Raw genomic sequence first — 7,027 nt, 5'->3', positions numbered from 1 at the left:
GAGCCCGCGTGCCGCAACTAAGACCCAGTGCAACCAATTAAATAAACATTTAAAAAAGATAATAAAGTGGACAATACTAAGAGCCATTTAAAGCAAACACAAGAACTATTTGGTGTTTCCTCTCAACAGCTAAAAAAAGAACTGAAGAAGTTATATGAAATCATTTAAATGTCCAACCAAAATTTCTCAAATAATTTTTAACAAGAGCTGAGCTTGTAATTTTGGCCAACTCAAAAATGGCTTGAATTCTTCTACAGAAAAGGAAAATCATGTTTAGACGGAGTAATGGTAAAAGAAATTATTTCAGTTATGGTAGTTTTTAGAAAATTGTGAAGCAAAGACCAAAAGTTATTTTACAAAAAGTGAGAAATTTCAACTAAGCCACCGAACAAGTGCCTATAGAATGTAAGACCTTCTAACAATGTCAAAGATCAATTGATTCAAAATATGAAAAATCACATGTACTTTTTTTTAAAGCTTTAGATCAGTTATATAATGTAAGAGACACTACCCAGTTAATACTTTGGGTATAATTTTGTCTCGACAAACTTTCAAATTTACTTAAAATGTTGTCTATTCATGACCTAAAAAAAATCAGACTCAATGTCAAGGTAGTTTTGGATGTTTTACAAATGTCAAAGAAGAGTTTCAGATAGATAAGAAAAAATTAGTTTCTATCAAGACAGATGGGGGTGGGGGAGGGAAGGAGTGGGAGTTTGGGATTAGCAGATGCAAATTATTATATATAGGATGGATAAACAACAAAGTCCTACTGTATAGCACAGGGAACTATATTCAATATCCTGTGATAAACCATAATGGAAAAGAATATGAAAAAGAATATATATACGTATAACTGAGTCACTTTGCTGTACAGCGGAAATTAAACACAACATTGTAAATCAACTATACTTCGATAAAATTTTTTAAAATTATATTACAAACATATAGTAATCAAAACTGTATTGTACCGGTATTAGAAAAAGACACAAAGACCAGTGGAACAGAACAGAGATCCCAGAATCAACCTAAGCAAAAAAAAAAAAAAGACAGATGATGGCCCAGCTATGAGGTCAAAATTTTGGATTTATCAGAATTTTAAAACAAGGGACTAATGTTTCCCTTTTGTTTCATTACAATGAGAAGACAATGAAAATAGACAATGAATTAAATAATTGTGTATTCTTTCCCAACACTCATTACTTGAGTTGTGGATGAATTTTACAAAGATATACAGTACTGGTAACTTGAGTTCAGTATTTCTTTTGAAATAAAAGAAATGCTTCTCACAGTCAATAATTAAAGGAAAAAAATTAGCAGTGTGATTAGTGCTTTCTCTACTATAACATATTGCATATAAATGATCTAAACTTAAGTTCTCTGGAAAGCAAAAAGAATTTGTATTGAAATTGAAATTTTCATAAAGCAAATTAATATTTTTATAAATTTTTATAACATGAATCAAGATGCTTATTTTAATTGTAATCAACAGGTAAACTGGCTGCAAAAAAAAAGAAAAACGTGATCATCACTTTGTTAATATTGATACATTTAGAATTGCTTTTCAATTTATGCAATACTCCTTTGAATTCAATGTTAATAATACTGAGTTGATATTAGAGTTAGTGAATTTACGTAACTTGAACAGATGTAATTTTAAAATTGATAAGGTTTTGCTTCAAAGTTGAATCAATTCTTTGAAGCAGAAAGATGAACCAGTTTTATAAATACAAATGTGAACATTAAAGGGAAATAATTTTTTGGTACTCACTTCAGTTACTGGAAAATTTTTAAGTATGTTTGGGACAACTTGGGTATGCAAATTTTTCAACTGTAAATTTTATGAACTCTAAACACAGATCAAGTATTTCTGATAAAAAATTTAGCATCTGAATTGAGATGTGTCAAAGAGTAAAAAACACACCAGCTTTCAAAGACTACTAAGAATGAAAACATTTCATTAATAATTTTTATATTTATCATATGCTGAAAAGATCACAGTTTGGACATATTGGATTAAACAAAATACAGTATTAAAATTATTTTATTATTTCCTTTTTACTTATTTTAATGTGGCTTCCAAAAGAGTTAAATTATAAACGTGGATTGAATTAGATTTAAATTGGACAGTGGTAATGTGTAGGTATAAACATTATGCCATATCTAGGGTTAACTGCCCCTCACCCAAAGGCTTCCAGATTTCTCCTTCCCAGTGTCCTGAGTCTGCAATTATCCATGTAAAATGGACCGGTCCCATCTCCCCAGTCTGGCCCCACTCCCTAGTCCCCCATCTGCTTTTTAAAGGTGGGTATAGCATAATTCTCTCATTTTCAAATTTTGTTATTATTTTCATCAAAATTAGATTTGTACATAATTTACAGAATCATACAATTCTATGAGATATTATCAAAAACAGCATTCTCCTATACGCTACCCACCTCATCTCCTTCTCAAAAGCAACCACTTCCAACTATTTTAGCTGTTTCTTTTGTTATTCACCTCTATACATCTAAGTAACATCCTTATATTTCCTACTTGTTGAATTTTCAGCTTTAGGCATTATCTATAGAAGATGAGGATTTAGCTCTTACTCACCATCTCCCATTCCTTCATCATACACACACTACCACCACCACCACCCACATACACACAAACTCTGTCCTATGCTCCTCTCAGTATAATCACAATATGCTTTTGTTTAGATCAATACTCAGTGTTTGTGTTGTGATGACAATGGCAATGCTATTCATAAGCTGAGCTATGAACATATAGAATACTATCTTTATTTTTCCTTTCTTGCACAATTTTTTGTTTTCCGTAAAGCAATGATTTTCTTTTTTGTTTAGTTTTCTATGTATTTCAGCCCAATTTCTCCCTCAATAGTCTAAATCTGTTCTCTATTTAATCATACACACAGGGGTGTTCTACCTTTTCCTTTACTTGAATTGTTCTCTCCTGGCATTTTCTTACCTGCTACACTAGATCTGCTCCACACTTTCTTCCTAGGGTCTCATTTCATCAAACTATTGAAAATGCCTTTCACCTCTCTCTTCCTGGATCCTGTGTCTTTATGCCCTTATTTTTGTGGAACACATTATCCAATGGCCTCCTGGGAAAGGATGCATGGGACATGATTTTTCTGAGCCCCTGAAGGTCTGAAAATGTCCTCGGTTTACCCACCTTTATTGATAGTTTGGTTAGGTACAGAAATCTAAGTGGGAAAATATACTCTTTCAAAAACTTGAAGATATTGTACCACTGTCTTCCAGCTTCTGGTGGTGCTATGAAATCTGATTCTTGATTCTTGATATGTGACTTTTTTTTCTCTTTCTCTCTGAAAGCTTGTAAGATTATTTTCTTTATCCTCAATATTCTGAAATTTGGCAATGATATGCCATATTTTTGCCATTCTTTCCTAGAATTCCTATTATTCAAATGTAGGATATAATGGGGGAGTCTCATAATTTTCTTGCATTTTCTCTCATTTATTTCATCTGCATTTTTCTGTGGGTTTTTTTTGTTGTTGTTCCTTTATTTTTAAAGAAATTTTCTCAACTTTATTTTCCAACTTTCTATTGAGTTTTCATTTATATACCATACTTTTAATTTCCAAGAGGTGTTTCTTGTTCTCTAATCATTTTTTAAAAATAACACCCTCTTTTTATTTCATGAACCCTATTCTACCTCAGAGGGTATTAATAATAGGTCTTTGGGTTTTTTTTAAGTTTTCACGTTTCTGGATAATCTCTATGTCTTCCCAATTGTTCTGTTATTTTGGTTTATAGGCTTTCTCAGATGTTTACTAGTCCTTAACTGTTTCTTCATATTTAATAATGGGATATTTCTTAAAAACTGGAAAATCTGTGCAAATGGGTGAGACTTGCTGACTGCGGTTTTTATCAGAATACCATAAATCGTATTCTGTCCGGGCCATCTCTTTGGGAAAACCTTAATGCCAATATCTTTAGGACTGGTCTCTTAGGCTAGTTGGAGTCATTAGAGATCTTCTAATCTCTTGTCTAAAGAATCTAAAGCTGGCTGTCAGCATTCTAGGAAGAGAATGAGTAAAAAAGGTTGAAGAGGTTCCAAAATTCACCTCATAAATTTTCACTAAATGTCTACCTTCAATTGTGTCCGACTTCCCATAGTCCACAGTCTTCTTGCTACAGAGAACAAACCTCAAAACTTCTGCTGGGAGAGCAGGGGGCTGTCACTGTAATGCATGGAGTTGGTGAGGAGATCTAAGGCTTAACTGCTTTTTCAACAAACTTTAAATAACTCTTCCAGTTTTTAATCCTATCTTCATTTTCAAAGGCACCTAATGTCATCAATTTCTGAGCCCTTTACCAGACTAAGCATGCTGCCTTCTAGTTCAGGTTTTATGTATGTTTTTAATCACTAATGAGCATTGAATTTTGTCAGATTTGTTTTTCTGCCTCACTTGAGATCATCATATGATATTTCTCCCTTATTGTGTTAGTGTGGTAAATTACATTGATAGATTTTAAATCTTAAACCAACTTTCCTTTCCTGGGATAAACTCCACTTGCTCATGATATATCATTTTTTTAATATATTGATGGATACAATTTATGAATATTTTGTGAAGAATATTTACATCTAAGTTCATGCATCTATTCTTTTCTGCCTGCTTTTAAGATTTTTCTTTATCTTTGGTTTTCATCAGAATTTGACTTTGATACCCCTATGTTTAGATTTTGTTGTATTTATCCTTCTTGGGATTCTCTGATCTTTTTATATCTGTGGGTTGATGTCTTCCACCAATTTTGGAACAATTGCCTCTTTTTATTTCTTCTCCTCTATTCTCTTTCTCCTCCTGGGACATCAATTACATGTCTGTTAGACAATCTGATATTGTCCCATACATCTTGGGTCCTATGTTTCATTTTTTCACTCTTTTTTCTTTTTATATTTGAATTTGGATAACTTCTATTCACCTGCCTTCCCTTTACTGTTTCCAGTTTGCTGTTAAACATACTGAATACATTCATTTCTGATATCCTTTTTTCATTTGTAAGATTTTCATTTGGTTCTTTTTTTATAGTTTCAAGCTCTCTGATGATACTCTCCATCTATTCATGGAGAGTTGTTCATCTTTTCCACTAGATCCTGTAACATATATTTCCTGCTTGTTTTAAAGTCCCTGTCTGATAATTCTGACATCTGGAACATCTCTGGATCTGCTTCTATTGACTTCACTTAACCATAGTTCATATTTCCTTCCTTCTTCACATAGCTCTTCAAGTCTGACTGTATGCTGGCAACTGTGGGTTAGAGAATAGTCGATAATAACTCACTGACATTTACCTCCAGGAAAGCATACACCTCTTTTTGTGCCGGTCCATCAGTGTGGAGACTCGAGTCAGTTTAATCTGCAGTTGTACTTTGTTGCAGCTTTAGCTAGATTCACTCACCTCGGCCCCACATGTTTTAAGGGAGGGATGAGGACTTTCTCTCCAGCAGGGTTTGAGATCTGCGCACTGCAGAGAGTCCGAGGATCTCTTTGTGCTGTACGGCCCAGCCACCCATGTGTTAGACAGAGGAGATCCATCTCTGCTTAAAGCCAGACTGCCAACCTTTTGGACTGCTAGATGGCTCTTTTTGTTCCTCAGGAGATTCTTCTCTATCTTTTTTGCTATATCCCCAGGCCCTGGAGAGCCTCTGCAGTGCACTCAGAAAGGCCCAGAGTGCTTTGGATGAGTATCTTTCGGCTCTCTTGCCCTGCCCCGAGGCTATGAAGATTTCCAGCGGTGTACAAAAGATATTTGATACATTTATCACTGTTCTTCCGCTTTCCAGCCTCTGAAATTTTGCTGCAATCATCTCCTATCACACACTCATTGTCCTTGTAGTTTATTCTTTAAAATACGTATTTTACTATCACTTTAAAGGGGTTTTTGGAAGGAGCACATTAAATATATGTTCAATTCATTCTCTTTAATCCAACATCTTCCTCTTTGCTGGGTCTTTTGTTGTTGTTCCTAATGCTGTTGTTAAGGCTCGGCGTGTTTGTTTGTAATTTACATTACTCTAAAGGGCAGTTCAATTTCTTCAATTCTTATCAATTATGTTCTACAGAAATAAGCCCAAGCTTTTAAAGTAATTCAGTCCATATAACCGAACTTTGGTAGCCGTTTAAAGGGGTTTAGTTACCAAGGTGCTCATCTTCAACAAAACGTCCAGCTGATTGGAGGGATGTATGCCTATATTTAAGTCATTTCCCCAGGTAGCAAATCAGTATTTCCCACCTTCCCTCTACCCTAACTTAAAAACACAGAAGAACTATTTAAAATTGAGAAGAAACATGTTCATCATGAACTGTTTTCGCAAAAAAATGAACCAAAAAACAGACCGGCTCGCTTCCTAAGCAATCGGCAAGCTCTAAGAGTTCCCCACAGTCCGACATTGGACTCACTGGCCACATACACTGGAGGCTGACGAAACACCATGGAATGCCACTGTGGAGGCTTGTTTTTGACTTCTCAGCCTCTAACACCACAATTCCTAGGGAGATGAGCCTCCTTTCTGACCAGCTAAGTAACAAAGCAGCCAGTGTCCAGGGACCTTTCCACTAATAGTAATCAACACATTTCTCCCCACCCCCACTGTCCTCCCAAACTTGGCATCCTGTATTTATACACCATGGGCTCCTTGTACAACATGACCGTGTGACAATCAACTTTTCCTCCCTTAGATGCCTCATCCTCCAACTCCATGTCAGCCCTGGATTACCTAGGTCTCCATCCATCTCAAATTACCGAAACCTTAGAAGGGAGAGTGACAGACCAAGAGCACGGAAGTTCAAGTTGTTAACAGAGATGTGCTGGGTTGGCTCATTTTCCAAATGACATTTGGTTCCATTTTAAAAGTCAAGGCTGTCATAGAAATGCCACAGAAACTGAAGATTTAGCTTATATTGTAGAAAGCCTTCTTCAAATTTAGAATTTGGCCCTGAGCAGCTTAAAAAGTAAAATAGGCCAAGGCACATCAAAGAGGTTACCCATGA

Source organism: Eubalaena glacialis, chromosome 2, assembly GCF_028564815.1.
Source record: "Eubalaena glacialis isolate mEubGla1 chromosome 2, mEubGla1.1.hap2.+ XY, whole genome shotgun sequence".
In the NCBI taxonomy this organism is placed as follows: Eukaryota; Metazoa; Chordata; class Mammalia; order Artiodactyla; family Balaenidae; genus Eubalaena; species Eubalaena glacialis.
The sequence above is the reverse complement of the archived record's forward strand: the minus strand, read 5'-3'. Positions refer to the sequence as shown.